At 42.0% G+C, this 21,450-nt stretch overlaps 1 protein-coding gene across 2 annotated transcripts in view; it reads right to left on the bottom strand.

Annotated features, from left to right (window-relative positions):
* The window catches only part of slc12a4 (solute carrier family 12 member 4), a 207,711-nt gene that overhangs the window by 104,045 nt on the left and 82,216 nt on the right, over positions 1-21,450 (bottom strand). The gene's annotated exons all lie outside the window — the stretch shown is intronic.

Here is a 21,450-nt window from a genome sequence, read left to right as displayed (position 1 = left end):
GTGGGAGTAGTGTGTACAAGAATTAATAGGCATTCTGTAAAGTTGAACATTTGTTTAAACAGCATGTGTATAGGTGTCCATTCTTTCACCAGTCATCGTGGGGAATCTTATGGAGGCGATGGGAGTCTTGGTTGGTGGCTGGAGAGCTGGCGAGAACCTGCCCTGCCTCCTCTGGCAAGGCCTGCCGGAATTACATGTCAATCAGGCAGTTAAGAGGTCACCGGTGGGCCATTCACGAGATCAGGACCCCGTGGGTCAAAGTCCCTCCCGCTGAGAGCTGCTGGCCTATCAGAGGCCGGCAGTTCTTTTGCTCAGTTGCAGTATTGGCTGTTGCAACCAAGACACCCACCCGAGGCCCAGGTCAGTGCTGGATAGTGACGGCGGCAGGGGTTTCGTGGGATGCGGGTTTTGGAGAGGGGAGTGTAGGGGGTTGGCAGCAAGGGCAGGGGATGGCTCTCAGCAGGCCTCCCCCCTTCCAATGGTGGGTCCCTCGATCAGGCACCATGCCTTTGAACGAGGGATGCAATGCGCCAACCCCCCCACCCCGCCCCAACCAAACCTCAGGGAGCCGACAAACAACCTGCACAGGTTTGCATGTCGTGCTTCCCACGTGGTGACAGGTTTGCCCGCTGCTGGGTTAATATCAGCGGCGGCTGCATTAACTGCCCTTTAAGGGTCTCAATTGGCCATGGGGCAGGAAGGGTATCCACGGGCCTTCCCACCACAGACTTAGTCAGGTACAGGCGGGAAGATGGCAGGGTCCCCACCAGCCAGATTAAATGCCCTTCTTGCCTCCAAACTTGCCATGGAGGAGAGCATAAAATCCAGATCATCATTTTTTTGTAATACGACTAATTGAAATGAAGGAAATGTTTTTAGTCTTGATTTTAACTTGGGTCTGAAGCCAACAATAGGCTTGTACAGCCATGCTGTGAGGCCCAGACCAGCTCATTGCTCAACCTTCATTTAAATTAGGCCATGATGACATGGAGGCCAATGGGCGATTGCAGAAAATTGAGCAGCAACAAGCCGCTGCTGCAGACCCAAAGAAAGGTGTCCAGTAAAATAAATGCGTGTCCCCTAGGTTTAGATTATCCCACTAGTGGAAACATCTTCTCAACATCTACTCTGTCAAGCCCCCTCAGAATCTTGTACGTTTCAATAAGATCACTCCTCATTCTTCCAAACTCCAAAGAATAAAGGACTAACCTGTTTAGCCGTTCTTGATAAGTCAACCCATCATCCCAGGAATCAGCCTAGTGAATCTCTTTTGAACTGCCTCCAATGCCAGTATATCCTCTCTTAAATACGGGGACCAAAATTGTACAGAGTACTCCAGGTGCAGCCTCAACAACACCCTGTACAGTTGTAACAAGACTTCCCTATTTTTAAACTCCAACCCCCAAGCAATAAAGGCCAAAATTCCATTTGCCTTCTTAATTACCTGCTGCACCTGCATGCTAACCTTTTGTGTTTCATGCACAAGAACACCCAGATCCCTCTGTGCTGCACTTTTTGAAGTCTCAGTTTACAGAAACTATTCAAAATGTTCAACAAAAATACATTCCATTGAAAAACAAAAACTCAGCAAGGAGGACTCATTAGTGGCTCACTCAGGAAGTTAAGGATAGTATTAGATTAAAAGCAGAGGTTTACAATTTTGCAAAAAAAAGTAATGTCTGAGGATTGGAAGCGTTTTAGAAACCAGCAAACGGCCACCAAAAAGTTGATAAAAATGGAAAAAACAGAATGAGAGTAAACAAGGAAGTAATATAAAAACAGATTATAAGAGCCTTATAATTATAAAGAAAGGAAGAGTAGCAGCTAAAGTAAATGCTGGCCAGAGACAGGAGAAAATATCATGGGGAATGAGGAAATGGCAGAGGCATTGAACAAATGTTTTATGACAGTAACCCAGGGGCTAAAAAGAGTGAGAAAATTAAGGAAATTAATATCAGCAGAGAAAAAGTATTGCAGGAACTTAAGTAACTGAAACCTGACAAATTCCTGGAATCTAATGGCCTTACCCTTCAGGTTCTAAAAGAGATAGCTGCAGAGATAGTGGATGCGCTATGATTTTCCAAAATTCCTTAGATTCGGGAATGGTCCCATCAGATTGGAAGGTGGCATACATTACACCGCTTTTCAAGAAAAGAGGGAGAGAGAAAACAGCGAACTACAGACCAGTTAGCCTAACATCAACTGTTGGGAAAATGCTGGAATCTATTATTAAGGAAGTCTTAACAATGCACTTCGAAAAGCAGAGTATGATTAGAACAAGTCAACATGGTTTTACTAAAGGGAAATGCTGTTTGACAACTTATTTACTGGGTCTAAGAATAGTATTTTAAACTTAAATAAGAGCAACTATGTGGGCATGAATGCTGAGCTAGCTGAAGCGATATGGGTCATTAGGCTAGGAGATAGATCAATAGAGAAGCAGTGGCAGACATTTATGGGGATATTTCAGAATACTCAAAATAAGTATATTCCTACTATAAAGAACAATTCTAACAAGAGGACCCACCATCCATGGTTCACTAAAGTAGTTAAGGAAAGCATCAAACTTATGAAAAAGCATATGCCAAGATGAGAGGGAGGTCAGATGATTGGTCAGAATATAACTAAAAGATTAATCAGGAGAAAGAAATTGGAGTATGAGAGGAAGCGAGCTAGAAATGTAAAAACAGATAGCAAGAGTTTCTACAGGTACTTAAAAAGGAAAAGAGTAAGTAAAGTGAGTGTTGGTCCTGGAGAGAGTGAGAATGGGGAGTTAATAGTAGATAATAAGGAAATGGCTGATGAAATGAACAAATATTTTGCTTCTGTCTTCGCTATCGAGGACACAAAAACATTCCAGTAATAGCTGTAAATCAGTAGGTGGAAGGAAGAGAGGAACTTGGTGAAATTACAATCACCAGGCAAGCCGTACTGAGCAAACTGATGCAGCTGCGGGCTGACAAGTCCTTGGGGCCTGATGGACTTCATCCTAGGGTCTTAAAAGAGGTGGCTAATGAGGTAGTCGATGCGTTGGTGTTAATTTTTCAAAATTCGCTAAGCTTTCAAAAAGCTTTCATCAGACTGGAAAGTAGCAAATATAACCCCTTTATTCAAAAAGGAGGGGGGAGGGGGAGGCAGAAAACAGCTAACTATAGGCCAGTTATCTTGATGTCTGTAGTGGGGAAAGTGTTGGAATTGATTACGGAGGTTGTAGCTGGGCACTTAGAAAAACTCAAGGTAATCAGGAATAGTCAGCATGCTTTTGTGAAAAGGAAATCATGTTTAACCAATTTATTGAAGTTCTCTGAAGGAGTAACACGCACTGTGGATAAAAGGGGAGCCCGTTGACGTAATGTACTTGGATTTCCAGAAGGCATTTGACAAGGTGCCACATAAAAGGTTATTGTGAAAAGTAGGAGCTCACTGTGTAGGCGGTAACATATTAGCATGGATAGGAGACTGGCTGGCTGGCAGAAAACAGAGTATGCTTAAATGGGTCCTTTTCTGAGTGGCAGGATGCGACGAGCGGAGTCCTGCAGGGGTTTGTGCTGGGGCCTCAACTTTTTTACAATTTATATCAATGACTTAGATGAGGGGAGCAATGGTATGGTAGCTAAATTTGCAGACGGCACAAAGATAGGTAGGAAAGGATGTTGTGAAGAGGACATAAGGAGGTTGCAGACTGATATAGATAGGTTGAGCGAGTGGGCAAACATCTGGCAGATGGAGTATGATGTGGGAAAATGTGAAATTGTTGACTTTGGCAGGAAGAATAAAAAAAGCAGAATATTATTTAAATGGAAAACAATTGAAGAATTCCAGGGTGCAGAGGGATCTAGGTGTTCCAGTGCATGAATGACAAAAAGTTAGTATGCAGGCACAGCAAGTAATAAAGGTGGCTAATCCTTTATTATGAGAGGAATTGAATATAAAAGGAAGGATATTATGCTTCAGTTGTACAGAGCATTGGTGAGACCACATCTCGAATACAGTGTGCAGTTTTGGTCTCCTTATTTAAGGAAGGATGTGAAAGTGTTGGAGGCAGTTTACTAGACTGATACCTGGAATGAGCGGGTTGTCTTATGAGGAAAGACTGGACAGACTGGGCTTGTTTTCACTGGAGTTGAGAAGAGCGAGGGGAGACTTGACTGAAGTATACAAGATCCTGAATGGTCTTGACAAGGTAGATATGGAAAGCATGTTTCCTCTTGTGGGCGAGTCCAGACCTAGGGGGCACTGTTTTAAAATTAGGGGTCGCCCTTTTCGGAGAGATGAGGAGAAATATTTTCTCTCAGAAGGCTGTGCGACTTTGGAACTCTGCCTCAGAAGGTGGTGGAGGCGGGGTCAGTGAATATTTTTAAGGTGGGGTAGATAGATTCTCTTAGGCAAAGGAATCAAAAGTTATCGGGGAGTGTGGAATTCGAAACACAAACAGATCAGCCATGGCGGAGCAGGCTCGAGGGGCTGAATGGCCTACTTCTGCTCCTAATTCATATGATCGTATTAGAAGTTTTTTTAGTATGTTACTAGTGGGGTAGATAAAGGGGAACCAGAAGATGTAACATACCTGAATTTCCAAAAGGCATTCAAGAAGGTGCCACACAAAAGGTTAAAAGGCAAGATAAGGGCTCATGGAGTTGGGGGTAAGATATTAGCATGGATAGAGGATTGGTTAATGGCAAAGAGTGGGCATAAACAGGCATTTTCAAGTTGGCAGACAGTAAATAGTGGAGTGCCACAAGGATCAGTGCTGGGGCCTCAGCTATTTACAATCTACTTTAAGGACTTAGGTGAAGAGAGAGAATGTATCTAGGTTTGCTGATGATACAAAGCTAGGTGGAAAGGTAAGCTGTGGGGAGGACAGAGAGGCTGCAAAGAAACAGACAGGTTAAGTGAGTGGGCAACAAGATGGCAGATGGAGTATAAGGTAGGGAGGTGTGAAGTTATTCACTCTGGTCATAATGGAAAAGCAGAATTTTTTTTTTATAAACGGTGTGACTTGGGTGTGCTTGTACAAGAAATGTAGAGAGTTAGCATGCAGATACAGCAAGCAATTAGGAAGGCAAATGGCATTTTGGCCTTTATTGTAAGGGAATTGGAGTATAGGAATAAAGAAGTCTTGCTACAATTGTACAGGGTTTTGGTGAGACCACAACTGGAGTAATGTATGCAGTTTTCATCTCCACATTTAAGAAAGGATATACTTGTTTTGGAGACGGTACAGCAAACGTTCACTAAATTGGTCCCTGGGATGAAGGGATTGTCCTATGATGAGAGGCTGAGTAAATTGGGCCTATATTCTCTGAAGTTTAGAAGAACGAGAGGGGATTTCATTGAAACATACAAGATTCTGAAAGTGCTGGATAGGGTAGACAGAGAAATTGTTTCCGCTGGTCAAGGAATCCAAAATATGAGGCAGTGTCAGGATAAGGGGCTGATCATTTAGGATGGAGATGAGGAGAAATTACTTCAATCAAAGGATTCTGAATCTATGGAATTCTCTACCCTCGAGGGTTGTGGGTGCTCCATCGTTGAATATATTGAAGGCTGGGATAGACAGGTTTTTGGTCTCTCAGTGAATCAAGGGATATGGCGAGCAGGCTAGAAAGTGGAGTTGAAGCCTAAGATCAACCATGATCGTACTGAATGGCAGGGCAGGCTCGGTGGGCCATATGGTCTACTCCTGCTACTATTTCTTGTGTTCTTATATCCAATATAAATAAGGAATTTGTTTAGGATTCAAGCTGGGGCAGGCTCAGAAATTGCACCTCTCCCTCTGCTCATATTTTGGGAGAAGTTTTAAGTGCTATTTTAATCGATTACTTTTGCACTTGCAGAAATATGAACCGCTGAAAAATTTGAGGAGTCAAATTAAAATTAGAGTCATCATAAATCTGAACTTCAAAACTTCTGCAATTCTAAACATCTTGCAGAGTTTCAGCTTGCTAGTCACCGAGAAATGGAATCATAGTCAACAGGGTCTGCCAGAATAGAATAGTTCTGTAATAGTCAAGAGATATAGAATGGTTTTGTACTAGTCACCTAGGTAAAGAATTCCTCTATAAACTGCCAGAAATGATCAGAAGGCAGGAAATGGGGAAAGAAAAAATATAGTATTGGAGCTAGAGGGAGGAACAGTTATGTTGCTAGCAGAGGAGAAAATTGGTTACTTTCCAAATCAAGAACCTCAATACTGCACTGAGGGAAAAAGAATCACAAGGATGGAATCTGACACTTACCAGTGTTCAAAACAAATAAAAGTTCAGATCTGGAAAAAAAAAGGCATCTTTGTACTTCACCATGGTTTTAAAGCTTCATTACAGCCAGGAATCTGTAACTGACCATCTTTATTTCCCTTCCATCTCTTCACCTTCCTCTCCTAATTTAATACCCATCTTAAAACACAACTTTTTGATCATCCATCCATTTTTCCTTTATGCCCCAGTGCAACATTTTTCTATTGAAGCGGTTGTTCCAACTAACCAATTTTCTCCCGGTTAGCAGCATGACTGCTTATCTCACCAGTTCCAAAGCTTTTTCTCTTTTCCCCATTTCCTGCCACCTTCTAATACTTTCTGGCATTCCTTACCTAGGCGACTAATACAGAGCCTTGCTCTACCTCATGACTATTACAGAACCATTGACAATACCATTACAGATGAGGGAGGCCATTCTGCTCATCTTAATTCATCCATCCAGAGGCATCACCATTATATCAAATTCTCTCTAATAATTCCAGGGTTTACACCTCTAACACTATAACAGCAAGTCCATTCCATGTGTTGATCACTCTGAAGAATTTCCAGATACCATTCCTAAATTTGCCTTTTGTTAACCTATATTTATCTTTACTGTACCCACGACGATCTTATACTGTCACAAGATTGCTTACTTTCAAGCTTAAGAGCAAGGTTTCTCCAGCATTTCCTCATAACTCTGAGAAACATTGCAAGAGATCTGTTAGTGTTGATAAAAATTGGACCCATTACAATTACTGGACCTCATATTTAACCTTAACAAATTCTGTTATTTCCCATACAAACATACGAATTAGGAGCAGAGCTAGGCCATTCGGCCCTTCAAGCCTGCTCTGCCATTCAACAATATCATGGCTGATTTGTTTGTGCTTCGAATTCCACCCTCCTATCTACCCTCGATAACACATCAAGCTAATTAAAAAATGAGTGTTAAAATAACTCGTCAATATTAAAAATCTTGTATGTTTACACCTGCAATTTAGATGTTCAAATTGGAATTGAGAACACCAGACAAACTGCAGTATTATCTATGCAGATCTACATCTTATAATATTGCTGTCCAAGTGGTTGAATAATGGAATTCGTGGTCCATGTGTGCTTATATTTAAACGCGCAATCTAATTTTCATATTCTTTTGCATTGCGTTTTGTTTTCCATACAGAATTCAGCGATCCTGTATATAGAGTTGGCATCAAGTTATCCTTTTCACAAGGCACGGCTCATGAAGGGACTCATACTGCCAGCAGCCGTGACGTTTTCAGACATACTGCCATCACCTAGACATTGGCCTTTCGTTAAACTTAGGATTGTACAGCATGAATAAAAACTTATACGCTTGGTGGAATGAACACGAATAACAACGAATTGGCAGTCTTACATGGATTTGTATATGCTGGAAATCTTAAATTAGCATAAACCAAAAGCACATTTCATTAATCAAAATAAGAACTTAAAGAGAAAAAAACTCGCCCCCTTGATAACAAAATGTAAATTACATTGTAATTGTGATAACCTCCAAAGTGTGTGCTCAATAGTAAGTGGCTCCTATAAAACATCCTCACCCAAAAGCCTTGGTGTTTGTTCAACATACAAAAGCAAGTTAATGTCATATAGAAAAAGCATAAAAACAAAATTACTTGAACTAGCAAAGGGAATTTTATAAAATGTGTTGTCACATTTAATGATTTCTCTTGTCTGGCTCTCCCAGACCTTCAGAAGCCACCATGAATCCTGCACACTGCATGAATCCCTCTCCCAAACTCCAGGACCTCCCTCCCACATGGGCTACTTAAGCCCCATTATGGTTAAAACACACTACATCATACCTTCCTGGCAACAGATAAAACGAACCACACAGATAACCGATAATTCAACAGTAATCTAGTCCAGCGATTTATATTCTGCACATCTACCCACGTGATCAAAATATTTTCAGGCTCAAATTCCGACCCCTCCCAATATTCTTAATAAAATTACAATTTCACTTAATAACCATAAGGCACTGACTATGACAACATATTATGTACATTGGGTAGCATAAAACAGTTGTTACAGTAAGGGGCGTGGGTGGTTTCCACTGTTCACCTCCTAACTGACCGCAATCGTGTTTTGTTGAAAATGATGAGTTAGCCCCTTGCCAAATAAACAGATAGTGGCAGGTTTTCTTGTAGCTTTAAAGCAGAAGATTAGCTATTTACTGAACAATATTCCTTCCCCAAAACGTTCGCAATACCACTCCTGCGTGCATGCACTCTCAAGAGAAGATTGATAGAAGAAAAAGGGTAAGAGTTCAAGGTGTGATAGGTGTCTGTGGTTTATGCTAAACCTGTTGAATCTTTAAGTAGAACATTCACTTTTTAAAAATGCACCCTGGGTTGTTTGCAGTCTTGACTTGTTGAGGTGGTGTAGATTTCTGGCGGTTAAGATTTCAGATTGGAGGTAGTGGGTCACTTTCTAGTTCTCTGCTGCACCAAGCTGAAGTGCAGAATTCGTAGCAGGGCTCCTTCCTTGTTTTGGCCAGATCTTTCCACAGCCCCTGGAGCGATCACCCGCCTTCTGTGATACTGCTGTGATCTCCTCTCTCTCTCCTGAGAGCTACCTTTTAAAGGTAAAATATCTCTCACTAGCTTCTGTTAGAACATGCATGTCTCTCTCCCATGTTGTGACCACACAATGGACCAGAATGTGGAACCCATGACCATCCATTAATGGCTGTATGAGCATAATCCAGTTATGATGTGACTACTTCACACCTTTATTTCAGAAGAACCCAGTCAATTCAGGGATGTCTCGTAATGGTTTCAGGATGTTATAATGGACACCTCTTAACCTGGAATGTATCGTTTTGTCCTTAACAGTGAGGCAATGTTTGAATACACAGGCTAGGTCACCTGACTTTGGCAGCCAACTTTTGTAGCATTACCATTAAAAAAAAAGTAGACAAAGTTAATTTCAAAGAGTCCACCTTGAATAAAGTTTGTATCTTAAAAGTAGGAATATGATATGTCTCTACTGGGCATTACACAGTGCATTCTCTTATTCTTCAAGACAGAGAATCACTTGTTACACAAAAATTGTGTTGAGACATGCCTGTCTCACTTCAGCTTCACACTATTACACAAAGCTTTACAATCAATCAGACAGAAGAAAAAGAAAGTCAAATGTTTTACTGCACAGAGAAACTTCCCCAGCAACAGAAAATACATCTAATTAACTCGAGAATTTTCCCCAAGCCAATTGCCTCTAAGTAAACCAGGAAGCCCTAATTTCACCACTTTGCTGCCTAAAGGGACACAGTTATAAACAGCAGCACATGAGCATCAGAATATATGGCGTAATGTTCTTCTTTTCTTTCTTTTGGGCCTCCTTATCTCAAGAGACAATGGATATGCGCCTGGAGGTGGTCAGTGGTTTGTGAAGCAGCGCCTGGAGTGGCTATAAAGGCCAATTCTAGAGTGACAGGCTCTTCCACAGGTGCTGCAGAGAAATTTGTTTGTCGGGGCTGTTGCACAGTTGGCTCTCCCCTTGCACCTCTGTCTTTTTTCCTGCCAACTACTAAGTCTCTTCGACTCGCCACATTTTAGCCCTGTCTTTATGGCTGCCCGCCAGCTCTGGCGAACGCTGGCAACTGACTCCCACGACTTGTGATGTATGATATGAAAATCAGAAAATTTATTGCCAACAGGAGCACTGCTAAAAAAAAGTTTAATATTTAAGAAAGGATGAATCTGTAGAAGTGTAGAAATATAACATGTTCTCACCTATTAACTATGACATGCACTTATTCCAAGAATGCTTCCTACCAGAACACCCACTTTTGCATACTAAAAATCAAGTGTCCAGAAATCTACTATACTGCTTACAGTGGACAATCGGTCTGGCTGTCCACCATATATCTGGCTTAACCAGATGAAAATACATTATCTCCTCCTCTCCACAGCTAAGTGATCCTATTACTCTAGAGTCACCCTGAAAAGCAATGTGAATGTTTAACTCCTTTCCTCCCCCAGTAATTCTCTGAGCTTCTTTCCATGACCCCAGCATCCCCAAATCTGACAGCATGGGCTGGAAACCCTCCGGTAGCAGCACGAGGCTGCAGGTGCAGCTTTTGCTGCCGGCAGCCCTCCCTTTGAGGAATGGAGCCTCCAGCTCTGATGGCCCCCTCCAGCCTGCGGTAGGGAGGCTGCCTCCATGGAGCTGGCAGCTTTCCAACCTTGTGGGGTGCCGCTCTACTTCCAGCAAAATGCTTGCAAACCAGAAAAAAGCCCCTCATTGGGGTTTTAACTATTTAAATTGGCTGCACGCCTCTGTTCAGCAGGCAGCCGATCCACATTCCAACCCACCTCGGCGTCGGGGAGCTATCAAGACGTGGTTCTCCGCGAACGTGGCCTGTCTCAACTCCTATCCTAATCTATTCAATGTGACCCACCTTTTGCTCCTTTAATTCCCCGTCCTGAGTCAGTTTCTGGTCGCTTACATACCTCTCCAATGAGTGCCAACATCATGAACTGCTTCCTCTCATTGTTTGCTTCACTTAAAAGTCTGCTGTAATTATTTCACTCATTAAAAAACTGCTTTTGACCTCCAACTATCCCCACTCTCCAACCTCCCTTTTCCTTTCCAAGCTTCTGGAATGTGTCATTGCCACTCAACATCATTCCCATTGTTCTCATTACTCTCCAGTCAAATCCATTCCCTCAGGCTTCCATCCTGCTCACAAGCACAGAGATGCCCTAGTCAAAGTCTGTGTTGACACCGAACATACAGTTATGTCTCAACATTTCTGTACACTTTGACATTGTCAACCACACTATTCTCTCCATTGTCCACTGCCAGTTCTGTGGCACTGCTTGCTCATGTTTCAGTCCTAACTGTCCCAGTAAATCTTCTGTCTCAGACACCTCCAACATATCCCAAAGTTTCAACTTTAGCCCCTCCTTGTCCTCAGCTATGAGATGCCCCTCGGCAACATTATCTGTAAGCAGGGAGTCAGCTTTAATACCAACGACACTCAGCTTTGCCTGCTAAACATGACCTTTGACTATCCTGACTATTGCCAAGATATTGGGCTATTTATCTGACATTGTCATGAGTTTTTTTTTTAAACTAAGCGGTCTGTGTGCCTTTGAGACCAGTTGCTATTTTTTTGTGAACAGTGACTGACAGCTGACACTTGGCGAAGAGCGCAGGCTGCAGGACAATTTGTATCCAAGCAACAGAAAGATTTTACAACAGTCTTATGACTTCTGTGGAAAGACTTTAGTTTCAGTTCTGTCGCGAGAAAGACCAGAGGGAAACCGAACAGCGAGCAGTGGCTGGAACTGTGCCTTTCTGCTAGACCAGAGAAAAAGAACTATTCTCTCTGAAAATAAGCTCTGCATTTCAAGGGAAGTGTGCTACATTTAAGGTGAGGTTTTAACCTGCCTGGAGAGAGAGGAAAAGTCCTAGAACAAAGAGGAATTGCTACACTCTGTGCAAAAACACTGCTTTGGAGAAAGGAAGCCTATATTTCAGGTGAGGCAGGTTGCTGTTGCCTCCAGTCAAAAATCCCTCCCTGAAGGATGAGTTCTGTAGTTGCTGTGCTCTGTGGAAAAGGCTCCTTTGCTAAGAGTAATCCCTGTTAACTTTTGTATTTTTTGAAGTTGCTGAAATCTCAAGAAAGTTCCTACTGTTAGACTGCTATTTTAAAATTTAAATAGACCTGTTGCTACAACCTGTTGCTGATTTCATTAATTTCACCTGGAGAGACATCAAGTGGCACCACATCGATCCAGGAAAATACTACAAGATACAACCCAGTTATTTTATTATTCCTCAGAAACTGTCGTAAAGTTAATATTTCCGTTTTCCCCGGTTAACCGTTGATTTTTGAATAAGTGTGTGCGCATGAGGGTTAGGAAGATTAAGGAGCTATAAAATCTTGTCACACATATAGATTCATCCCATTATAGTTTAAAACTTGGTTTATGAATAAATAGTTAATTTTGTTGTTTAAAGAAACCTGGTTTGGCCTGCTTTATTCTGCGATAAATAGTGTGATTAATTTGGCTATTTTTCCAGTAGGTGAGAAACTTTACTAATATGCTGTGACCTGTGGAGTAGTGGGACTGAATTAACAGTGCATTACTCCTGCCTTGGTCGTAACATATTAATTGGAGGCTCTTGTGGGATTCAAATCGAATGCTATTTATGTGAATTGTGAGGACAGGATAATAATTTGAAAAGACAAAAATAAAAGGAACTAGGTTTCTTGTATAAGGGTGGAGGCTATACGATCAGAATGGCATTAGCATGGCAACAGATTTTCTGGGAAAGGAGAATGTGTCCCTCAGTGACCTGAAAACTTAGCCAAGGTTAAATTGATAGAATTGGCAGCAAAATTGAGGTTAGAGTTGAAATCAGGTGCTAAAAAAGCAGAGATATTTGATGTAATAACCCAACATTCAAAATTGGAAGAAGAGGAAGAAGAGGATAGTAAGATGCAGTTGAAGTGGCTAAGATTCAATTGTAAATGAGAAAACTCAGGCTTGAACAGGAAAAATAAACAGAATTAAGAAAAAGAAACAGCAATAGCATTGGAAAGATTTAGGCTTGAATTTCAGAGAGAAAGTGAAAAAGAGAGGGAATTTAGCTTAAAAGAGATGGAACTAAGACAAAGCGGTAGTCTTGACTTCAGGGTAAATTCTGGTCAGGAAGAATCTGAATTCAGCCCAGGACACGGTGAAAAGCTGTTTAAATTTATACAAGCTCTCTCAAAGTTTGAGGAAAGGGATGTAGAAGCATTTCCATTTTTTTTTTACATAGCCAAACAAGTGAAATGGCAAAAGGAAAGCTGGACACTGCTTATGCAAAGTAAGCTGATGGGCAGAGCTAATGAAGTTTATGCCATGCTTCCCAAAGAGGCTTCGGATTACGAAATAGCAAAAAAGGCTATTCTCGCTGCATAAGAATTAGTTCCTGAAGCTTACTGTCAGAAGTTTCTTAAAAAGCAGGACTTCAAAGGTTGTAATCTCTGGATTTTTCCCGGTGCCACGTGCTAGTGAGTATAGGAATAAAAGAATACAGCAGATGAATGCGTGGCTGAGGATATGGTGCAGGAGGGAGGGCTTTAGTTTCCTGGATCACTGGGTCTGTTTCTGGCAAAGGTAGGCCCTGTACACGTTGGATGGCTTGCACCTGAACCAGGCTGGGACCAACATCCTTGCTGGGAGGTTAGTGTGCGTGTGCGTGGGTGGGTGGGGGGGGTGTGGTTTTCAAGTAATTTGGCAGGGGGATGGGATACAGAGTGTAGGTACAGTAGGGGGTGATGCACAGTCAAATATAAAAGAGAAACTGAGTCAGTCTGGAAGGCAGAACAAATATAGACCTGTTAAGGCACAAGTGAAAAATGCAAGGCTGGATTGCATCTATTTTAACGCAATTAGTTTTACTAGTCAGGCAGATGAATTGAGGGCGATGATTAGCACATGGGATTATGATATTATTGCTATCACAGAGACATAGTTGAGGGAGGGGCAGGACTGGCAGCTCAATATTCCAGGTATAGAATCTACAGGCGAGACAGGGGAGGGGGTAAAAGAGGAGGTGGCATTGCACTATTGATCAAGGAGTCAATTTACTGCAGTAAGGAGGGATGATATTGTAGAAGGTTCCTCAAATGAGGCCATATGGGTAGAACTTAAAAACAAAAAGGGGCAATCACTTAGCTGGGAGTGTACTACAGGCCTCCAGTCAGGGAGAGATAGAGGAGCAGATATGTAGGCAAATCTCAGGTGTAAAAATAATAGGGTAATAATAGTAAGGGATTTCAACTTCCCCAATTTCAACTGGGATATAGTCTTAATGCAAAATGCTTAAAAGGGGCAGAATTCTTACAATGCATAGAGGAGAGCTTTTTGAGCCAGTATGTAGAAAGTCCGACAAGAGAAAGGGCAGTACTGGACCTAATCCTAGGGAATGAAGCCGGACAAGGGGTAGAAGTGTCAGTGGGGGAGCATTTCGGGGAAAGTGACCATAACTTTGCAAGATTTAAGGTAGTAATGGAAAAGGACAAAGAGGGACCTGGAAAAAAGAAAGTCTACATCAGATCAGTGGGAGTCATTCAAAGAGGAAATAGTGAGAGTTCAGAGCCAACATGTACCCGTTAAGGTGAAGGGTAGGAGCAACAAGTCCAGGGTACCCTGAATGTCAAGGGATATCAAGGATTGGATCAGGACAAAAAAAAAAAAAAAGAGGCTTCAGTTAGATTCAGAGCGCTGAAAACAGTGGAGGCACTAGAGGAGTATAGAAAGTGTAGGGGGGTACTTAAAAAAGTAATTAGGAAAATGAAGAGAGGACATGAAAAAAAACACTGGTGGGCAAGATAATGGAAAATCCTAAAGCATTTTATAAGTATATTAAGGGCAAGAGGACAGGGAAAGAGTAGGGCCCATTAGGGACCAAAGGGGCAATCTGTGTGTGGAGCCAGAGGACACAGGTGAGGTTTTAAATGATTACTTTTCATCTGTATTCACTATGGAGAAGGACGATGTAGGTGTAGAGATCAGGGAGGGGGACTGTGATATGCTTGAACACATTAGCATTGAAAGGGAGAAAGTACTAGCTGTTTTAGCGGGCTTAAAAGTGGATAAATCCCCAGGCCCAGATGAGATGTATCCCAGGCTGTTATATGAGGCAAGGGAGGAGAGAGCAAGGGCTCTGACACAAATTTTCAAATCCTCTCTGGCTACAGGACAGGATTGGAGGACAGCGAATGTGGTACCATTATTTAAGAAGGGTAGCTGGGATAAACGAGGTAATTACAGGCCGGTGAGTTTATCAGCGGAAGGGAAACTATTGGAAAAAAATTCTGAGGGACAGGATTAATCTCCGCTTGGAGAGGCAGGGATTAATCAGGGATAGACAGCATGGCTTTGTCAGGAGGAGATTGTGTCTAACTAACTTGCGAGGCAGTGTCTAGATGTGTAGATGAGGGTAAAGCAGTTGATGCAGTCTACATGGACTTCAGTAAGGCTTTTGATAAGGTCCCGCATGGGAGATTGGTTAAGAAGCTAAGAGCCCATGGGATCCAGGGCAATTTGGAAAAGTGGATCCAAAATTGGCAAAGTGGCAGGAGGCAGAGGGTGACTGTTGACAGTTGTTATTGCGAGTGGAAGTCTGTGAGTACCATGGGGATCAGTGCTGGGACCTTTGCTGTTTGTAGTGTACATTAATGATTTAGACATGAATATAGGAGATATGATCAGTAAGTTTGCAGATGACATGAAAATTGGTGGTGTCGTAAATAGTGAGGAGGAAAGCCTTAGGTTAGAGGACAATATAGATGGGCTGGTGAGATGGGCGGAGCAGTGGCAAATGGAATTTAATCCTGAGAAGTGAGGTGATACATTTTGGGAGGACTAACAAGACAAGGAATAGACAATGGATGGTAGGACCGTAAGAAGTACAGAGGGTCAGAGGGACCTTGATGTACTTGTCCATAGATCACTGAAGGCAGTAGCATAGGGAGATAAGGTGGTTAGGAAGGCATATAGGATACTTGCTTTTATTAGTCAAGGCACAGGATATAAGAGCAGGGAGGTTATGATGGAGCTGTATAAAACAATAGACCACAGCTGGAGTACTGTGTACAGTTCTGGGCACCACACTATAGGAAGGATGTGATTGCACTGGAGAGGGTGCAGAGGAGATTCACCAGGATGTTGCCTGGGACAGGAGCATTTCAGCTATGAAGAGAGACTGAAAAGGCTAGGGTTGCTTTCCTTAGAGCAGAGAAGGTTGAGGGGAGACATGACTGAGGTATGCAAAATTATGAGGGGCATTGATAGGTTAGATAGAAAGAAACTTTTTCCCTTAGCGGAGGGGTCAATAACCAGGGGGCATAGATCTAAGGTAAGGGGCAGGAGGTTTAGAGGGGATTTGAGGAAAACAATTTTCACTCAGAGGGTGGTTGGAATCTGGAACACACTGCCTGAAGGGGTGGTAGAGGCAGGAACCCTCACAACATTTAAGTAGTATTTAGATGAGCACTTGAAACGGCAAAGCATACAATGCTACGGGCCAAGTGCTGGAAAATGGGATTAGAAGAGTTAGGTGTTTGATGGCCAGCACAGACCCGATGGTCCGAAGGAGTTTACCGAGATTGGCTGGGCAGACGTATGTACAATTTGAGGGGGTGATGCAAATTAATTTTATCTTTGGATACAGGCATTAAAGATAGAAATCACGTATGAGAACCTTAGAGAACTGATTCTCTTGAAATGTTTAAAATTCAATCCCTTCAGTAGTGAGAGCTTATGTCGATAACCTGAAGGTTTTAACAGCCAGGCAAGCAGTGGAAATTGATGATTTTGAGCTTGTGAATAAGCCAAAACCTTTTGTCCGTCACCCCACAAACCTGAGGAGGATAAGAAGTGGGAGAATGAAAGGAAGACAAGTAGCCGGGGACAAGAAGGAACAGCTGGGAATGCCCCAGGATCACCTCCTCAGGCCAGAAAGGAAGGTGCTGAGGGTAGAAGTGAGGTCCGCAAGCCGAAGTGTTATTATTGCCACAAGGTAGACATCTTCATTCTTGCTAGAAGTTGCGAGGTAAACCCATGGGACTTGTTAGGGTACACAAAGTTAATGCTGAGAAAGAGCCTCTTTCTCTGACTGAAAGTACAGCAGACCAGGCTGCAGCTTTAATGGCAGCTGTAAAGCCAGATGCAAAACCAAAGTGAGTGTCGAGATTAATAAGATACCTGAAAGTTATAATGAATTCTTGTCAAAGGGAAAGGTAACTCCATATCCCTCAAGTGAGGCAGGAAAACCTATTATACTTAGGGATACAGTAGCAACCTGGAGAAAGGTATCACATTTCCACCAGAGAGTGCACAGAACACTAAAGTTTTAGTTAATGGAATTGGCGGGTAGTACATACCCGTACCTTTATATAGAGTGCACCTAGAGTGTGACCTAATATCTGGGATGGTTAATGTAAGAGTTGTCCACAGTTTGCAAATAGAGGGAACGGACTTACTCCTAGGGAATGATTTGGCCAGATCAAAAGTATCAGTTTCTCCTGTAGTCAGAGAAACCAAGTGAAGTTAGAGAAATGAAACAATTACAGGATCAAGCGCCAGGAATATTTCCTGCGTGTGTCGTAACCCGAGCAATGGCTAAACAGGTTCCATTGTCAGAGGTAAAATTGGCACCACAAACAGATAGCTGATTATCCGAAACTTTATTCAGGGATTTGGATAACCCAGATGAGATGTTTAACAAATCTTCTATTATTGCAGCACAACAAGCTGATCCAGAGTTACATGGAATAGCACAATCGGCTCTGACAGCACCTGAGACAAAAGGAGTTCCAGAAGGCTATTATACTGAAGACGGGGGTTTTGTGGAGAAAATGGAGACCACCACATAGACCTGCGGACAAAGACTGAACTGTGGTTCGACAGATAGTAGTACCACCCAAGTACTGCCAGGAATTATTAAGGTTAACACATGACATTCCTCTAGCAGGACATAGGGGAATTCAGAAGACCAAATCACGTATAAGTCAACATTATTACTGGTCAGGCCTTACAAAGGACGTGAAGCAATTTTGTAGGACACGCCATACATGCCAAATGGTGGGAAAACTGCAACCTAACATTAAACCGGCACCACTAATTCCCATACTAGTTATTAAGGAACCACTTAATAGGGCATTGGTAGACTGTGTAGGACTCTTGCCAAAAACAAAAGCAGGACATCAATATATACTTACTATCAAGCATATGGCTACTCGAGTTCCAGAGGCTATTCCTTGGAGGACAATTACTGCTAAAGTAGTAGTAGAGAAGTTAACCCAATTCTTTATGAGAAATGGATTACCACTTGAAGTTCAATTGGATCAAAGTTCTAAATTCATGTCTAAAATATTTCAAGAAGTCATGGGCAATTTGGGTATCAGACAGTTGAAATCTTCAGCATATCACTCACTGACACAGGGAGCTTTAGAGAGGTACCATCAAACTCACAAAACAATGATTAGAGCATACTGTCACGAATAGCCACATGATTGGGATAAAGGGCTAGACTTTCTTTTATTTGCTACCAGAGTCGCTGAATGTGTCTACAGGCTTTAGTTCTTTCGAATTGGTTTATGGACATCAAGTAAGAAAGAGTCCTGTAAAACTCAAAGACAGATTCTTAGAGCAAAGGAATGAATCTTCACTACTAGACTATGTATCTGTGTTCAGGGAAAGGCTCACAAAAGCTTGCAAAGTGGCTCAGGAACACCTAAAAGCATCCCAAGCCAATATGAAAAATAATCGGCAGACAAGAATGCAAAGACCTGAAATTTTCAACCGGGGGATGAAGTATTAGTATTGTTACTGTTACAGGGTGAACCATTAAAAGCATGGTTCAGTGGTCCATAGAGAGTGGTCAAAAGATTGGGTAAGGTACATTACTTGATTGACACCCCTGATCGGTTGTGTCATATCAATATATGTTGAAGCAATATTAATCACAGGGAGGAGGATAAGCCAGTACAGGTATGTCAGGTAATGGGGACTGTTGAGAAGCAAAAGAATAGTGAGGATGAGGCAGAAGGAGGCCTAGACAATTCTCAGATTAAACCTCCAACTATCAGATTAGGGAATACAGAATGTCAAGGAAAAGTGGACAACATGCTTTTGTACTTAGGTCTTCACGTTGTTATGCATCTAACAAGGCTTTTCAACCTTTAAAAAAGAGTCCGTAGGGATAAGCCAGGATGTAAAACCTTAGCCACACATAACGTGACTATAGGGGAATCCGTTCCTTTAAAACAACATCCTTACCACTTAAGTCCAGACAAACAGGTCCAAGTAAAAGCAGAAATCGAACACATGGTGGAAAACAATTTAATTGAATCTAGTCAAAGCAGTTGGAGTTCACCAAGAGGCTTATTACCTGACGGGTCAACTCGACTTTGCATAGTCTACAGAAAAGGCAATGCGATAACAAAGGAAGACTCCTACCCAATTCCTCATTTAGAAGATTATATTGACAGAGCAGGCAGTGTCATGTGTCTTAGAAATAAATTTGTTGAATAAATTCCTTTGACACCCCAAGACAAGGAAGAATTAGTTTTTGTTACACTGGACAGGGTTTTTCGATATCACGTGATACCCATCATGTGATGGGTACTCAAGAAACTTCTCAGAGAATAGTGAACCCAGTAGTGACCAGTGTTATTAACTGTACAGTTCATCTGGCTGAAGTGATGGTCTATAGGGACACTTGGAAGGAAAACATGGAACTGGGAGACTATGTTTGGATGAATGGGACAAGCTTTGTAACAAAAAAAAAATCAAACCAAATGCCAGAATGTTCAGATGGAGTGTATTGTTACAGCCTTATCATTTGAAGATTGTTCACATTTCGGGAAAAACAAAAATGTTATCGCCGATGCTTTGTCGCGAGTTTAACCTTGTTCAGTTACACGAGTAATGTTACGACCAGGTGAGAAAGGTGTCTAGGAGTCCCTTTCAGCCTTCACCTGGTCTTACTGTAACAGGGTTTAATTTTAAACACACCTTATTTTGAGCTCCCTCTTGGTGAATCCTTGTTCACTGCTTTCCAATTATAAGGCAAAGTAGTAAGCACAAACAGGCTTTCTTAGGTTTAAAGAAAAGTGAAATTTATTAAACAAACTAAAAAGTATAATTTGGTTAACACCTACGGATACATGCCACACCCCACGCTAGCATGCATATGCTATATGCACATGCAAATACAGACAGAAAAGAGAAGAAAAGATAAAGTGGAACAGTTTGAGGCAATCTCTGAGGAGGGATTTTTTGTTACTGTGCTTCAAGCTCACTGTAGAGTCCTTTTGTAGGTTGATCTTGCTTTTAGTTGGGCCCCAGCATTCTTCTTAAACCTTATTCACTGTAGGAGACTTTTCTCTATCGGGGTTTACGTATCTTCAGTGAGTTTCAGTTCAGTGAGAAAGGGATGGAAGCAGACAGGAGAGGCTGCGGTGAGCGAGCCACAAGAGGTCTTTTCAGTCCAGGAGCAAACAGCTTTCTGCCAGTTCAAAACTCTGTGGCAAGTTCAAATTCAAAACACTCAGGAAACCCAGCAGGTTAGTCATATGACGAGCGGGTCTGACCAGTCCGTTTGTGTATTCGGCCATCTTAGCAGTCAACCTGGAACGCTAGCTCCTCCACCTTCAGCGTCTGGTAAACAAAACTTAATTGTGGATTGAATGGGTCAGGGAATGATCTTTTGTCCCTTTTAAGCAGAGTCTGTAAATATGCCAAGGTCTTTCCAGTCAAGGGTCTTTTTTTTTTTAAAGAAAGTTCTTTCTTGACTCTGGTCGGTAACAGTTTAAAATCAATGTTCATGTGGCAAAATTAATATGCCTCGTTCTTGGCAGGTGGAGCCCTGCTTGACAGTAACAATTGTACAAAGAAACATTGTGTTAACTATTAGTAGAGTGAATGAGGGCATGAATATGAAAATATGTTAGTTCTTTTTAAATTTCTGATTTACATTGTAATGAAACGCATTCAAGAATGGCGTTTCATTCCGCCAAGGGCAGAGGTGACACGAGTTTTTTTTTAATTAAGAGGTCTGTGTGCCTTTGGGCTCTGCATTTCAAGGGAAATGTGCTACATATAAAGTGAGGTTTTGACCTGCCTGAAGAGAGAGGAAGATGCCCAGAGAAAAGAGGAATTGCTGTACTCTGTGGAGTAACACTGCTTTGGAGAAAGGAAGCCTGTGTTTTGGGTGAGGCGGGTTGCTGTTGCCTCCAGTCAAAAATCCCTGCCTGAAGAGCAAGTTCTGTAGTTGCTGTACTCTGTGGGGAAGGCTCTTTGCTGAGAGCAGTCCTGTTGACTTTTGTATTTTTTTGAAGTTGCTGAAATCTCAAGAAAGTTTCTACTGTTAGACTGCTACTTTAAAATTTAATTAGACCTGTTGCTGAAAGAACTGTGTGACGCCTGCTGCAGACAAACAACCTTGAACGCCTACCCCCATGGACTATTCATTGATTTCACCTGGAGAGACACAGAGTGGTATCTGACTATTTGACTCTGGAACACCACACCAATCCAGGAAAATACTACCAGAAGATACAACCCAGTTATTTTATTATTCCCAAGAAACTGTTGTAAAGTCAATATTTCCATTTTCCAAGAGGTGAGTTGAGTGAGAGTGACTGCCTTTGATA

This window comes from Heterodontus francisci, chromosome 17, assembly GCF_036365525.1.
Source record: "Heterodontus francisci isolate sHetFra1 chromosome 17, sHetFra1.hap1, whole genome shotgun sequence".
NCBI classification, from domain to species: Eukaryota; Metazoa; Chordata; class Chondrichthyes; order Heterodontiformes; family Heterodontidae; genus Heterodontus; species Heterodontus francisci.
The sequence above is the reverse complement of the archived record's forward strand: the minus strand, read 5'-3'. Positions and strand labels throughout refer to the sequence as shown.